Raw genomic sequence first — 16,808 nt, 5'->3', positions numbered from 1 at the left:
GAACTGTTATGCACAAATCATTAGTAAGGGATTAATTGAGTATCTATTACCACTGGGAAATCTACAGGTTCTTAATCCAGTGCCCCCCACCCCTTTGAGCCAGGAGATCAGGGGAAAATAGAGAAATGATGTCAAATACTGCATAGGACAAAAGGAATGAGTTAAAGCAAGATCATCAGAATTAGAAACTTCAACAATGCACAGCCCAGTGCTTCTCACACCGTAGCACAGTACGTGCAGCCCCAGCGACGGTGCAGGATGCCATAGGATAAGCACCAATTTTAAGTTATAAGCAATTTTAAAATATATCTTAGAGGCACCTGGGTGGCTCAGTCAGTTGCATCCAACTTCAGCTCAGATCATGATTTCACAGTTCGTGGGTTCGAGCCCCGCGTCTGGCTCTGTGCTGACAGCTCGGAGCCTGGAGGCTGCTTCGGATTCTGTGTCTCCCTCTCTCTCTCTGTACCTCCCTCGCTCACGCTGTCTCTCTCTCTCAAAAATAAATAAACATTAAAAAAATGTTTTAATAAAATAAAGTGTATTTTAAGTTTGAGCAAATACAAATATTGTATTATTGAATATCAAGGAATAAAACTCACATTTGTATTAATTTTTACTATGAAGCATGAGACTCCAAAGAAATTTCACACTTGCAGTAGGACGAATAGACACATGCACGCATGCTCACACATTTCCATGCACATGCCCTGCACCCCCAGATCGCTCCCTGCCATTTACTGGAAACGTTTGAGAGACACATTCTGCACAAGAACAGACATCCAGACACATACTGATGAGCTGGAAAGAATCTCTAAAAAGCATCCATCCCTGCAGGTGAAGCAGTATCCACGCCAGGGAGACTCAGGCCAAGTCCTCACTCACAGCGCAGACCCTTGGCCCCCCCAAGCTCTGTGTCTGGATTCAGATTCTCTACCACATAAGACTCCATAGGGTGCCCAGGAGTTCTGCGACTCTCTCGGTTTACCTGGGGCAGGAAGAGTTGGCTCTCCAATGAAGGTGGGTCCTCGGGCTCCTTATGGAAACCCACCCCAATATTTTAGAGTCAGGATGCCCTTCCTGATGTAGAACACACATGTGTGATTCAAGCTCTCCTTTGAACTCTTTGAACTGGGGAAAGCGGTCATGCCGCTCAGCCCCCTTCTCCTCTCCAGGTTACACAGCCCCAGTCCCACTGATGTTTCCTGATTAAATTTCCTTCCCTCAATCATTTTGAGTAGCAAAGGCCCAGCAGAAAGAAAATAGGAATTGAAATTTGGATTTAGGTTTAATTATGCCAGTTCCCAGCCATGTGTCTCAGGGGGGGAAAAATCACTGATTATCTATGAGACCCAGTTTCCTCATCTTTAAAATGAAGTCCAGAAAGTACATCACAGGGCTGTAACGTGCATGAAATGAAATGAACTATGGACAGACACCAAAGTGATTGTTAAAGGGGGAAGTGGGTTTTCAAAAAATCTTTGCCGTTCCCTTTTCCAGGTTCCTTACATTTGTTAAAAGCGTGACATGCCATGCTTGTGACTATGGTGCAGTCAAGAGCTCAGGCTTTGTGGTCAGAGTTGGGTTTGAGTCCCAAAACCTCCATGAATCGCTGGAAGACGTCCAGCCAATTACTTAACCTCTCAGGCTAAGCATCCTCTTTTGTTAAATGATTGCATAATAATAGATATCTTCACAAGGTTGTGGCAGGATAAATGAGATAATGTACAGCCCATTGTATGTCATAGGTGTTCAATTAATATTTGATGAATAAATACATGCATGATCTAGGAAAAGCACTTAGCGCAGCACCTACATGTATGAAGCGTTCAACAAATGCTTGTTGTTAATGTCATTGTTTCAGAGAGAACAGCAGTAGAGTTAGTCTCTATGCTCTTCAGGGTATATGTTCTTACTGAGTCTTCATTACTGCAGTTCATATTTAGTTTTTTATCTTAACTGTTCTTTATTATTGGGTTAGAATCGAATCTGAGACTATTGGTTTCTATTTGTATTCCTCCCTCTCTCTCTCACCGTAATTATCCATTACATTCACAACGTGTTTTCCCCAGAGATGCCCATCTTTGGTTCATTGTTTTCATTACCCAGTGGCATCAGTAGAGAGTGTGTTGGTTTGAGGACAGTAAAAGCAAAACCAGAAAGTGTAGGAGATTTCACCAAACTCACATAGTGTGAGTACGTCATCAAGTGGAGGAAAATCAACCACAGGACTTCTAGTCAAAGTTTTGCTCGGGGAAGCATACTGGTTAGAGGGCGCCTGGGTGGCTCAGTTGTTCAAGAATCCAACTCTCGATTTCGGCTCAGGTTATGATCTCATGGTTTGTGGGTTCGAGGCCCACATCTGCACTGAGAGCGCAGAGCCTCTGCTTGGGATTCTGTCTCTCCCTCCCTCTCTTCCCCTCCCCTGCTCATTCTTGCTCATGCTCTCTCTCTAAATAAACAAATAAACATTTTTTAAATGAAAAGCATTCTGGTTAGGAATAGCCTTGTGACATATTTAACACAAAAATGCAATTATTCAGAAATCTATTCTATGGAAATACAATGATTACAATCTTCAAAGCTATCTATCCGTGTAAATAGGTTCATTCAACCTGTTATAGATATAGTCATAAAAATAAGAACTCAAAGATTAATTCCTGTATTTTCTCCTCGTCCCATTTGTTAGTCAGCAAAGGTGCATAACACTTTGCTGGTTCTCCTCCTCTGCCCACTGTTCCATGGACAGAAATAGCCTCTGCCTGTGCAGAGCGTGAGTGCACACACGTATTTTGGTGGCGCTCATGTCCCTGTTCTCTCAGTTTGGAATAAGTGACTGCAGATATAGCAAAGATCCCCAGGAGTGCTGTTCTAATGCTCAATTTAGCACATCAGGGCAATTTCCAGAGGAGCCACTTATGATGCCAAAAAACAAAGTTCAAACTTCAGTTTCTCGAGGACACTGAAGGGCATGTCAAGATGATGGAGAAGTTTCTTTTCTAAGCATAAATGTCTGCAGGTATCACAAGGGAGATGGCCAAAGTTCATTATTTTCTGGGAGGATCCCATAAATGAGCATTAGAGAGTCTTGGCATGCTGAGTAAATACTTACTGCCTTTCCCGACATTGTTTCTGTGATGTAGTTTCCGTACAAGCTTCTTGAGAATATTTCCTTTCTCGCTAAAGATGCAAGCACCATGACATTGACAGTATGACACCATGACCTCATGCTGGTCCCCATGTCATTTGTTGAATGAATGATGTCATTAAATGAAACTGACTGGAGTATATAGCCTTACCCCTAGAGTGAAAATAATTATTTCCATCATTCAACAAATAATATGTGAGACAAATATGAGTTCATTATTTATTGTAATAAAAATGCTTTCTCCTATATCAGCTGACTCTACATAGTTTCTCTAATAAAACAGAAGGACTAGGCCAAAGGAACCCAAAAGAGTCCCTGCTCCTATTTAATAACCAGGAAATGGGTGAGAAACTGAGTACATTAGCCTGGAAGTAGGGGAAGGAGAGCAAGAGAGAATGTGTTCCCCACAGAAGGAGGGATATTAAAATGGCTCCGAGACAAAGGAGGGCCTGTGTCTTCAGCATATCATCAGTGGGTTTTATGTGTAGTGTGGTTGGAGCCTAGAATACAAAAATAAGTTGCTGAGGACTATGCCTGTGTCTTCCCAAAATTCGTATGTTGAAATCTAATCCCCAGTGAGAAGGTATTAGGAAGTAGACCCTTGGAGGTGATTAGGCCACAGGATAAAGCTCTCTTGAATGGGATTAGGATTCTTCTAAAAGAAGCCCCAGAGAGCTCCCTGGCCCCTTCTGCCATGTGAAGACACAGTGCACACAAAGACTCAGAGGAACCAGGTCGCCTATGAACCAGGAAACAGACCCTCACCGGACACCGAATCTGCCAGCACCTTGATCTTAGTTTTCCCAGCTTCCAAAACTGTGAGGAATAATTTCCCATTGTTCATAACCCACCCATATGTTTATAATCCACCATCTAATAGTGGAGCAGACTAAGACAGCAGTGATACGAGCTGAGACTGAAGAGACTCTCTTAGCTGCCTCAGCCAGCCACATGGAGCAAAGTGCAGCCCCAGCTCTCCCCAATACCTAGACTGTCTGCACACAATATGGCAAACATGGGCTGTAGCTGCCGAGCATCCTATCCTCTGGCTTCTGGTAATAAATCATCAGTTTTTCTGTGATGAACTTCCCTGCCTCTATCAGTTTATATAGCATGTATGGGACTGACCATATCCCTCTCTCTAACAATGAACAAAATTCATACCTAGATAGTAAGAGTCTCGCAGCTCCCTGGCTACAGTGATTAATTCAGCAATTAGCACATGCCCAGGGAAACATCCAAGAAGCATCCTCCCCAAACTTACACTTGGACTATTGAGAAAGAAATGTGTTTCCCATTGAGTTGACTGAGATAATAGAATATCAGCTTAAAGCCACAGACAGCCATCTGTCCACCATTCATTCATTCAATAATAGTTTACTGAAGAAAAATTATGTGCCTCATGCTGCTGTAGGCATTAGGGATACAGGAATAAGACACAATTCTATTTCTTAGATTTCTACCATCAACTGAAAAGGCAAATATAGTAAATTAATCACTTTAATAAAATATGATAATTGTTACAAAAGTTATTATATGATCCGGGAAAGACAGCCAACTCAGGCAAGGCTTCCTGAGATAGAAACATTCACTGAACCTTATTGGATAATTAGCACTTAACAGGGTGAATTGGGGCATGGGGGTGGTTCCAGAAGAGGAATCAGTAGGTTCAAGGACATGGAGGGGATGTTCAGCTGGGCAGGCTCTGGTGACCCACCATATTCAAACGGACTAGAGGGTAATGCCTATTCAGGAAAATGGGAGAAAGGAGTCCGTATGGCCAAGCTGGGAATGAGTCATGAAGGTCTGGGATTTTTTGCTGAATACTATGAGGAGCATTTTTAAAAAATCACACAAGTCACAATGTAAAGAATGGTTTGGGGAGCGCCAGACTGAAGGCAGGGTGAGCCTTAAGAGGCAGTTGCCAACATCCTTCTTTTTAAAGTCCATGCAAGCCAAACTAAAGCGCTGGTGGAAAGGCATGTGTGAGCAGGGGTGGGTGTCAGATTTGAGAGAGAATGAGGAAGCAGAATAAATGAATTTTAGAGGTTAGTTGAATTTACACAGCTCTGGCTTGGTGATGTCCCTGATGAAGACTGAAATGTATTTAACTGGAAGAAGCAGGTTTTGTGTGGAAAGGAAAGTTGAGGTGGCCATGGCAAATGGAGCTGCCTGCTGGACAATGTCCTCAAGGTGTCTCAGGCAGTGAATGAGTCAGGAGCTCCTGAGAGAAGTCTGCAGGAACTCACATTTGTGGTGGGTGAGATTTGTTTGTTTGTATGTTGCTTCTTTCCTAAAGATTTGTATGTGCTTTGATTTAGGTGTTATCAGCACCCAAGTCATAATTAAAATCATGGATATGGATGAGACTGTTGAGGAAGAGCACAGATTTCAAATAATAATGATAATAATAATAATAATAACTTAAGGTAAAATCAGAGAAAAAGAAGTCCGTGTGGACTGAGAAGATATAAGTTAGAACAGCATCAAGAAAATCAAGGAAGGATAGCATGTCAAGAAAGAGGAAGAGGTAAAGAGAAAAAATGCAGTAAGAGATCAAGTTCTATAAGAACTTGAAAGCATTCCCTGGATCCCATAGGGTGGGCAGAATGGTCTGAAAAGGGTAGACGGTGAGGAGAAACCCTGAGGGGTTGTTCACTGGGCTGATTGGTTGGATGGTTGGTATAAAATGGGAGACACTATAGTGGAAAGCCAATTAGACAAGAGACAGAAGAGATGGGGTAATAAAGGGAATGACTGATGGATGTGGTCCCCCAGGAGGCCAATGGGTATGGAGTTCATAGCCCAAGAGAAGGGATTACTCAGGGGTCAGGAAGTATACTTACGCCATTGAGGAGAGAGAGGGCAGTGAGGGACATAAGAATGACCATGTGGCTAATTTTGTGAGTGAGGCTAGGCAAAGCTGATGGGGGCGGGGGGAGGGGGGAAAGTATGCATACTAATTATATCAAAGAAATTGATTTTTTAAAAAAAGAAATTCATGTGATCCATCATTCTATTAAAACATGTTAATGGAACTCCCACAATTTCCAAGGCCAAAACTGACTGAGCTGATGGTGATAGATTTCAGGAAGCTAAGGATGTACTGCATAGTCACCAATGGTGGATATTTTCTATTTTTTTCTTTCTTCTTTTTTTTTAATGGTATTTTTTCTATTTTATTTGAAACCACAGCCTGGCTTATTTTTCACTCAGTTTAATTTCTTTCAAGCTGTAGCCTGTGAATCACACCTATTTCAAGCAGTTTTCGTTTTCCTTCGTGTCAGGCTTTTGTGTCTTTTCCCCCTCAAAGATCAGCAGCAGTTGAAAAGGTAACTGGTCCCGATCAATAACCATTTGAAAATAGAAACTCAGATATTTAAGATGAATCTGTATGGAATTGCTACCTTTAGGACTTCTTTCTTGGAAGCAACCTTTCCTCCTACCAATATCACATTGTAAGTGGGCCCATCCAGGAGGCTCCTTCAAGTTTCTATTACCTAACAATCACAATATGATAAAGCCTGGTTGGTGATAAGTGAGGCCTGTTTCATAAATAAAGGCCCTCCCAGCCCTGTTCCCAAATTAGATGTGGAGCAAATTTAAGGCCGTGTGAAAATCTGTTCAGCAAGGGAAAACTCACCCTAGGTGAGGAATCAGTTACTGAAGAGTTTATCCTTTCCAGCCCACTCATTTTATAGTACACAAACTGAAGCCCAGAGGGCCATATGGTTAATTGGGATCGAGGCCAGGACCCGATTCCAGGTCTCCTGACTCCCCACCCACTATTCTTTTGTCCTCTCCTAACATCTGTTTCTCCTGCTGGGCAGCAAACTCCGCAGGGCCAGGAACCTCTTTCACATAGTTCACTTAGCTGTCCCCAGCAGAGAGGTGACAAGCAAAACTGTGTTAGTCAGTTAGCCACACTCAGGGTGGATCGCTGTTGGTCATCTGTGAGATATGCAGAGGTCATGCAGAGATAAACGTCGGAGTAAAAGGTCTCAACAGAACAGAAAGAAAAAAAAAAAATCACCAACCCATAAACACATGGTTTATGAACTCTGCAAATACCAGAGACTCTGGACACGCCTTCCAGGGTGGAAGCCTTGGGAACAGCAACTGTAGAGCCACTTCTTGCTAAGGGGTCCATGCCAGGGTTTCATTTGTCATTGGGTTGGCAGACACCCCACCCCAAGTCATCTATAGAGCTTGAGAACAGAAGTTTCCACATTGCGTCCAAGTCAGCCCTAACCAATCTGAATCCTCCTTAAAATATTTAACAGGCTCCCTTCTCTGCCCCAAACACTGTAACTGCTGAGGGCTCCTTCCATCTCCCCACAATCAAACCTGCCTAAAATTTTTATGCAAGTTGAAATCCCAGGTTCTCTTTGCACATTAGCAATGCATGCCATCCCACAGGGGACAGCCCCTGCGGCAGTATGCAGGCACTTTAAGGAGTTTGAAAGCAGCATTAGCCACAGTTGAAGTTTGTTTTGTAAGACAAGACCCTGTGAGGTTCTTCATTTTGCTGAAAACCATGTGCCAGCTTGATGCCTTTCTACTCTGGTTGAGACCAAATGCTTCTCAAATGAATCTGCTAGAAGAGTCTCTCGTGGGAATTGTCTTCCCCCTTAGCATTCTTCAGTTTGAGTTTGGTTTGGTTAATGGTGAAAATAAGTACTTACATCTCTTGCCCCTAAACCAGGAGCGGCTGCTGTTGCTGCTTCTGCCATATCCCATCAAGACAGCCTGCTGTTACTCACAGCTGGCAGACAGTGTGAACTGATGCCACGTCAGCCGCCCAGAACCTTTCTGCTTCAGCAGCAGTTTCACAACGGAATGATTTTCTATGTAGATCCTGAGGCTGGAAACATGATCTGACCACCATATTGAGAAGGTCTTCGTAAAAGACGCCACTACCTGAAATCAGAGAAAGAAAGTGCACGTCCTCCTTCGTGCATCTAAATATTAGGTTGACTTTCTAAACACTCATGAAAGCGAGTTCATCACTGACAAAAAAAAAAAAAAAAAAAAAATCAGGATTAGAAACTGAAAAAGTAAAATTTGGAGACTTTGAATCAGTATTATAGAGTTTAGTTCATTTAAACATCATGAGCTTGGAGTGAAGTGAATTTCATTTCAAAAAAATGAAAAAGTGAATGCTCATCAATAGGCAAATGGTTGAATATATTATGAAACACTTATGTCATGGTCTATTAGGATATCTAGTAACAAATAAGTTAGAGATACAGCAGTTGACTTGGAGGGGTTTCTATAGCATTTTAACCAAGCAAAAAACGTATATATTATCCCATTTCGGGTTGTTATGACATCTTTGAGATGATATTATCCAATATGCTATCACTGAATCTCCCTTCCTGGGACCTTATACACACACACACACACACACACACACACACACACATATATATATATATATATATATATATATATATATGTAATTATATGAGTATTTGTGTATGTGCATAGATAAAAGTATATAAAAGACACATACCGGGCAGTTAAAACATTTCCTTTGCTTGAGGGAGAGAATTTGCATGGGCAATGGATGAGGGCGCAAGTAACTTTTTGCAAGCCTTCACAATAAGCAGCATTTGTTACATCCCATTCCTATAAAATTATCTGTATGCGAATGGTGTGTGTGCTTAAAGAGAAACACATGTTAAGTTTACGAAGTGTTCATTAGATGTCTCCAGGTGCTGGAATGCCATCTGACTTTGATTTTTATTCTCCATCATTTTATGTATGCTTCAACTTTTTTCAAGGAAACATTTTTATTTACGTAACCAAAAGAAACAATAAAGCTGTTTCTATTATGTAAAAATTATTGACAAGTGGTGACTTGCCTGGACTGTTATGCTTCTGAACCCCTGTGCTGAATCTTAAACAGATTTTATTTTTTCCTCTGTGTGTTCCCAAAACACTTCAGAATTCTAAAGATGTTCTCGGGCTTATGTGGAACAGACAAGCCATGCCAAAGAGAAATGTAAAACACTTTTCGAGCCCAGACCTCACACAGCCCTCCTGTCCTTGAGGTTGGCGTCAGAGGCGGGTCACTTCTTCACCCTTCTGTGATGTGCAGAGGAAAGACCCCACAGCAGTGTTGCTAAGAGGGCAGTAATCCATCGTGTCTCAGATGGCGCCTGAGGGTGACCACAGATCACTTGGGGAAATGCCAATCGGGGAAAAGAGAGAAGTTGGAAGCCACCAACCAATCCCTACACTCCAGCAACAGAGCCTAAAATTGGGAAATTAGCTCTCATTGATCAGTGACCAAGTAACCAACACAATCTACATAATTAAAACACAGGAAAGGTCACTGTGTATTCCCTGACTGCATTTTCTGAATTGAAATGAAGTGAGATAGATGAATACACTTGGACGTTAACTTATCTTAATTATGCAAACAACAAGATGGAAGTTTTTTTGAACTGGGGCAATCATAAAAAATTCACGACGTCCCATCACCATAAGGGCTCTGTATCAAGCAGATATGTGTATTAATCAGAAGGCATATATTGTATGTGTTTATTCATTACCCTGGAAGTGGGGAAGGTCCTGATTTTAAACTTAAATGAGGAAAAGGACTGATTAGGTAAAATTTCTGAATTATAGAACTGTCTTAAAAACAACTTTTTAAAAAGAAGTGTTGTTCTTTTAGTTGAAAAACTACAAAAATAATCCAAAGTAAAGTCCAAAATTTTTTAATTCTAAAAGGATTTTTAATTCAACCCATCATTTTAGATAGAAACAGAGATTTGGAGAGGTTAAAAAAACTTGCCCAAAGACATACAGGTAGAATTTAGGGCTTTGGCTCTCAGAGACCATCCCACAACATTGTGCTGTAAGTATTAAGAATAGATCCTGCCTGGGTGGCTCAGTTGGTTAAGCGTCTGACTTTGGCTCAGGTTCATGAGTTCAAGCCCCATGTCTGGAGCCTGCTTCAGATTCTGTGTCTCCCATTCTCACTCTACCCCTCCCCTGCTCACACTCTGTCTCTCTCTCTCTCTCTCTCTCTTTCCAAAATAAATAAACATTAAAAAAAGATTTTAAAAAAGGATAGATCCTGCCTAATTGACTTGTAATAACTAGAGAAGACACTCCTAATTATGCTCTTGCTTTGTATGCAAAGATCACCTCCTTAGATTTATGCAAAGAATAGTTAAATATGAACTGCATTTGCTATCTTGCCTGATGATTAGTTTGCTCTCTTTCATCTTGATAGTAATCACTCAACTAGACAAAATGAAGGATACATATAAACGTCCACAAAAAGCAGAATGTAAATAAATGCCAAATGCGGAATGCCAGTAATAAATGTTATAACAGATCAGGAGAGGAAGAGGCAAATATGGTAATTCTGAAAAATTACCATGGTAAAAGTGATGGAAGAAAATATTCAAAATACAAGCCTTCTTACTTGAGAATAGTTATACTATTCAGGCTGTTATTGACAATATTGGGCCTTAACTGACATGGGACTCACGACCCTGATCTGAAGACAATCTTGTAGTCTCATTTTCCCTTACCTAAAAAAGACACGTTCGGAAAATGTGCGAAAAGCATACATCCATATATTCATAAACCTGCATTTTGCCTAGCTCAGACATCTTGGAGAAATTGGGGAAGTTCTAGACTTACCTGTATGTAACTAAACAACTAATAGAAAGTGGAAAATGCAAAGATTGTTAGGCTCCCAAATACAGACCTTCTGGCTCTCATAGGCACATTCATTCAAATATCATCAGCAGATTGGAGGTATTGGCTCAGTTTGCTGAGCCAAAATTCATGGCCAAAAACAAGTACAAATGTTTCTCCTTGAAAGAATTACAAGCTCCACCCCTTCAACTAAATTACTTACAAACAGCAGACCAAAATTCTCATGTTGACCCACCAGAAGACTGAGTCAAGTGATGGAAAAGCATCTTGAATTCCCCAAGAGACACACAGGGCAAAAAGACTGAGCAGAGGTGGTATATCACAGTGGTTATGTGTGTGGGCTCTGGGACCACACCACCAGGCTGGGGTCCTGGCTTGGCCATTCTCTGGATCCATTGATGTCAGATAAATCACTGAATCTCCCTTCCCTCGACCTCAGTTTCTATACCTGTAAAACAGAGTTAACAGTAACTACCTCCAGGATTGTCGTGAAGAGTACAGTAGGACTTTGAAGAACATGGATGGGGGTTGTAGCAACCACTCCCCAGCCCCCCATGTAGTCGAAAATCCCTGTGTAACTTTGGACTCCCCCAAAATACTTAACTACTAATAGCCTACCATTGACCAGAAACCTTACTGATAGCATAGTCAATTAACATGTATTTTGTATGGTATACGTATTGTATACTGTACTCTTACAATAAAGTAAGCTAGAAAAAGAAACTCATAAGGAAAATACATCTATAGTACTGTATTTATCTAAAAATCCACATACAAGTGAACTCATGCAGTTCAAACTCATGTTCAAGAGTCAACTGTAATTGAATCATTACAGGTAAAGCACTTAGAAGAGTGCTTCAGGCCATGGTTTATACCTGTACCCTAATAATATTTATTATTATTATTATTATTATTATTATTCCATGCCCTCTCCCTGTATGCCACTCTCCTTGTATCTCTACATGTTCACCAACCAAGAAGATCCTCTCCTCTTTACAAATAAGCAAACCAAAGCTCAGAGAGAGTGAGTAATGCACTTTAAACCTCACAGCTAGCAAGAGTCAAATCAGACACTTGTATGACTCAGTTGGTTGAGTGTCTGACTTCAGCTCAGGTCATGATCTCATATAGTTCACGAGTTCGAGTCCCACATTGGGCTCACTGATCTCAGCACAGAGCCAGCTTTGGATCCTTTGTCTCATCTCTCTCTGCCTGTCCCCCACTCATGCTCTCTCTTGCTCTCTCACAAAACATAAAACATTAAAAAAAAAAATACGCAACACAGACCTATCCCTTTGTTCATTCATTCATGCATTCATTCACTCATTCATTCACTGTCAGCTTACTGTGCGCCAGGCACTGTACCTGGTGTTGGGGATTCAGATGTGAACTAGGCAGACCAGAAGGGAACTGCCTTCATAAAGCCTGCGTGCTTGTGGGGGAGACAGATAAGCAAACAAAAATAAATCCATCATTTAATATCAGACTGTGGTAAGTGCTGTAAAGAAAATAAGAAGGAATCAGAGAATGGAGTGTCAGGGTGGAGGTGGGAGGCGTATTTTAGGTAGATGAGTCAGGGAATACTCCCTGAGAAGCTAAGATAAATCCAGGGAGGGGTGTTCTATGGAAAGATCCGGGGAAAAGTGTGGAAGGCACAGTGAACTGTAAGTGCAAATGTCTTGAGACAGGAACAAGGTCAGCTAAAGAAAGAGTGAGAAGGCTGGATACTGGAGGGAGCTGGTTTGGAGACAGAAGGTGCAAAAGAGCCTCTTAAAAACAGGGAAGCGAATTAACTAGGGAAATGAGGGCAGGGTTGCCGGGCAGCACTGAGAGTCCACTTGAGCTCTGGGTTCATAAAATTAAGACCGGGAAGCCTGCTGTGTATTTTTATCCAGCCGCTTTTGGAGGTTTGGTGCTTGGGTGCAGACATGAGCAGGTGAGTAGAGAGTGTTGTCAGATCTGGGGACTCACCAGGTAAAGGCAGGAGAGGGGAGAGGGGCAAGGGAGCCTGCTCCATGGACTCAGGTGAGCGAGGTGGAAGGCAAGGCCCTTGAGGGCCATGATGGACAGTGACAAGGTACAGGGATGATGGCCTGGTGGACCTAGTGAAACCAAACAATGGCTGGAGTGGGGTTCCGGCGGGAGTGAGCCGGAAGTGAGAAGGCAGTGGCCAAAGAGGGGCGCCAGAAATTGACAAGTACTAATCACTTGTAGTACTAATCATTAGTACTACAAGTGCTAATCATGAGGAACAAGGCGTTGCTGTTAGGCTAGTCGGCTGAGGTGGGAGAATGACCTGGGGAGCTATCAAAACACACACAAGCCTCCAATCCTCTCATTCAGGCTCAATGGGTTGGGAGGACGGGGAAGGGTTAGAAGTGCCTGAGCTTTTTAAGTTTCCCAGGGGCACCTGGGTGGCTCAGTTGGCTGGGTATCCTACTCTTGATTTCAGCTCGGGCCATGATCTCATGGTTTGTGGGTTTGAGCCCCGTGTCAGAGGCTCTTCCCTGGTGGTACAGAGCCTGCTAAGGATTCTCTCTCTCCCTCTATCTCTCTGTCCCTCCCCCACTTGTGTACTCTCTTTCTCTCTCTAAGTAAACATTTAAACATAAAAGTTTCCCAAATAATTTTATTTTTAAAAATTTTTAAAATGTTTATTTATTTTTGAGAGAGAAAGACAGAACACGAGCGGGTGAGAGGCAGAGAGAGAGGGAGACACAGAATCTGACGCAGGCTCCAGGCTGAGCTGTCTGCACAGAGCCTGACCCAGGGCTCCAACTCACGAGCCATGAGATCATGACCCGAGCTGAAGTCAGAGGCTTAACTGAGCCACCCAGGTGCCCCACCCCGAATAATTTTAAAGTGCAGCCAGGGCTGGGACTGACCCATCTAATCAGGCCAACCAGCAAGAGTGAGGACAGGAGTGGTGAAAAGCCGGGACGAGAGCCAGCAGGGTCCTGGGCTGCACTGGAGGAGTGACTGCTTGTCAGTGGCTGACCCAGCATGGGAGGTTTATGGAGAATGGATGGCCTGTCCTTCAGAGCTGCTGGGGAAGGGTCAGGGAGGAACAATGGGCTGAAAGTGGCCATGAGGAGCAAAGCAGACACCTACCCCGCCATCAGGCCCTGGGGCTCTTGCAGGGTATCTCCATCCTCAGGAGTGAGTCAGGTATCAGAGCAGAATGGTGTGGAGGGCATTTAGAGAAGTGGCTGAGGACAGAGGGTGGGAGATAAAGTCAAATAAGGATAGGACAGCACTGTGTGGAGGAGGAGGCCCAGGGGTGTTAAACTGAGGGAGTCACAAGAGTAATCACAAGGCATGATGGGATTAGTACCAAGGCCTTTCAGGGGAAGATGCGTAATTGATTGTAATTAAAGCCTCCCTTCTGTATTGTATTTAGACTCTAAGGCAGTGTGTTAGTTTCCTGAGTTCGAGCCCCGTGTCAGGCTCTGGAGCCTGCTTCGGATTCTGTCTCCTTCTCTCTCTGACTCTCCCCCATTCATGCTGTCTCTCCCTGTCTCAAAAATAAATAAACGTTAAAAAAAAAAAAAAAAGTAACAGTTTATTTTCTCATAGTTCTGAAGGCTGCAGTCTGAAATCAAGTTGTCAGCAGGGCCACGCACCCTCTGAAGACTCTAGGGGAGAATCCTTCCCTGCCTTTTCCCAGGTCCTGGTGGCTCCCTCCATCCCAGGCATCCTTTGTCTTGTGCTGCATCAACCCAATTTCTGTGCCTGTCTTCACATGCTGACATGTGCTTGTCCTCCTCTGTGCCCAAATCTCTCTCTACTTATTAGGGTGACAGTCATTGGATTAGGGCCATCCTAATCCAGTCTGACCTCGTCTTAACTTGATTACATTTACAAAGACCCCAGCTCCAAATAAGGTCACGGTCGTGGGTACTGAAAGCTAGGATTTCAACATACCTTTTTGTTGGGGGAACACAACTCAACCCACAACCATTCGTGGGGTAATCTGTGGAGGTGATGTGACAGCCAGGGCACTGTTGTCACCCAGAGAATACAGGCATTTGGGACTGCTATTAAATCCACTGAAAGCCAGTCACTGCAGAAGAAGGCAAGCTATAGGCCTGCTTTAGAGACCTCAGTTCCAGGACAGGGAAAGGGAGGTCTCACCAGGCACATAGTGGGCTGTCCTCAATCCTGCCTAAGTGAGAAAACAAAGCTGACTTAGTGGGAACCTATCCTTACAGTGGATAAGCAATTCAAATCAACTTTGTGTTCATGGCAGGTCAGCAATATCTTGAACACATGAATAGCACATATTTGATGAGAAGCTACAAATTGACAAGATAATGAAAGCCTAAAAGATTTCCTACTCTCTCACCATTAGCATTAGGCAGTGAAACTGGAGAGATAAAGACAAAGAAAATAACCTCTATTGTGCTACAGAACTCAAATTTAGTAAGATGGGTAATATACTCTATCAATCAATTATCAGGGATTAAGTGCCTAGTATTGCAACATTGACAAGAGAAAAATAAAAAGGCGCCATCCTGCAAAGAACCTACCCACCAGTTGAGGATTGAAAACACACATTAAAGACAAGGTATAGTTAACTGTTGAATTCTATAGTGTAGATAGAGTCAATAATACAGAAATCCAAAAATAGGAGAGATTAATGATTCCAGGATTACTCAAAATGGGCTTTCTGGAGTTTGATAAGTATTTCCTTGGGGCCTGTTCTGTGTACCACAGTCATTGAGCTGGGCCCGAAGCCTTCAACTTTCCCTCTATGAGATCATTAGCATCTGGGTTTTCCAGAGGAAGAAACCAAGGTCCACACACATAAAGTGACCTGCCCAAGGTCAGATGGCTTGTAGGTTTCCAAGCTAGGAATTGAACCCAAGTCTTTTATCCTCAAGTCCATGGCTTTTTGTACAGTGCCTTGAAGGGTGAGTAGGGTTTGGATAGGCAAGGAAAAACAAGGAGAGTGTTTTATGTGTGGGAAATAGGATTAATATTTTATTATTACATTTAGCTAATTGGCTCCTGAGAGCCAGCCTATGTCCCCAGATGAGAGGCTGCTGTCAGTCCTCCAGCTCTTAAAATATCTGGGTCAGTGAGAAGAGGATCACAAGGTCTCCTTATGGTTATTTTTAACTTAAAAATAACCTTTAAAGAAAAGGAGAGGATAAAAATGAAAACATATCAGAAATTTTACAAGCTGAAGTCAAAAGGGAACTATTCAATGGGAACAGCTAGGTTACTGACCCTCACTTGGAAGCTGCAGCAAGGGGGTCCCCAGTGGACCACAGTGGTTCCTGACTCCATCAGAACCGAGAAAGGTGGCCTGAATCTACATCAGAAAGTGAGCCTAAGACGTGAGCAGAAACCGAAGACAGGAGACAAGGACGCACGAGTGCTACTTCCCCACACCTGCCTTCAAAAAGACATCGCCCTTGATCCTTTCTTCAGAGAAGTAATGGAGAAAGAAACTCAGTAGACCTGGTCCAGCTCCCGCCACTGGCGTTTGCATATTGCAGAACAAAAGGAAAGGAAGAGGAATCTTTCAATCACCTGCAATGTGAAATTGGCACCGATTGACATGCGAATGCTGTTCTCAAGAGGAAAAAAAACATCCTGAGTATCGCTTTACGTTTTTTTGAGACAAATGAGCAGTAATCCAAACCCCCTGCACAGCTTTCCCATCAACTCGAGATACCAGGAATGAAGAAACTGCAATTGCCAGAAAATATGCCTCCCAGGACCTCAAAAGGAGAGGTTCCTGCAAAGCGTTCCCACTGTGTCATGTGTCCAGAGCAGCAGATGAGAACAGCAAGATGGATGCTGTCCCACGCTGGGTCCCCTGTCAGATACAGGTCCTGAGACTAAGGAACTTATTCCCTAGTTGCATCTCTAACCCAAGGCCATGATCATAGCAAATGTTCACTAAATTGTTGAATGTCTTTGAAGGCTAAGCCTAATATATACAAATGCAACAGGACAACTATGCAAATCCATG

At 42.8% G+C, this 16,808-nt stretch overlaps 1 protein-coding gene across 6 annotated transcripts in view; it reads right to left on the bottom strand.

The window, feature by feature from the left end:
* SEC16B (SEC16 homolog B, endoplasmic reticulum export factor) overlaps positions 1-8,076 on the bottom strand; it is a 54,688-nt gene extending 46,612 nt beyond the window's left edge. For 4 of the 6 annotated variants that reach the window (XM_053909233.1, XM_053909239.1, XM_053909236.1 and 1 more), the window contains exon 1: positions 7,831-8,076. The gene's annotated coding sequence lies outside the window, so the exon portion shown is untranslated. The remainder of the gene's footprint in view (positions 1-7,830) is intronic. The other 2 variants (XM_053909240.1, XM_053909241.1) reach the window with 1 other exon arrangement.
* Positions 8,077-16,808: the final 8,732 nt, after the last annotated feature.

The sequence above is a fragment of the Panthera pardus genome, unplaced genomic scaffold, assembly GCF_024362965.1.
Source record: "Panthera pardus isolate Hobbes unplaced genomic scaffold, ASM2436296v1 HiC_scaffold_21, whole genome shotgun sequence".
NCBI classification, from domain to species: domain Eukaryota; kingdom Metazoa; phylum Chordata; class Mammalia; order Carnivora; family Felidae; genus Panthera; species Panthera pardus.
Note: the sequence above shows the minus strand (reverse complement) of the source record. Positions and strands in the feature narration are given on the sequence as shown.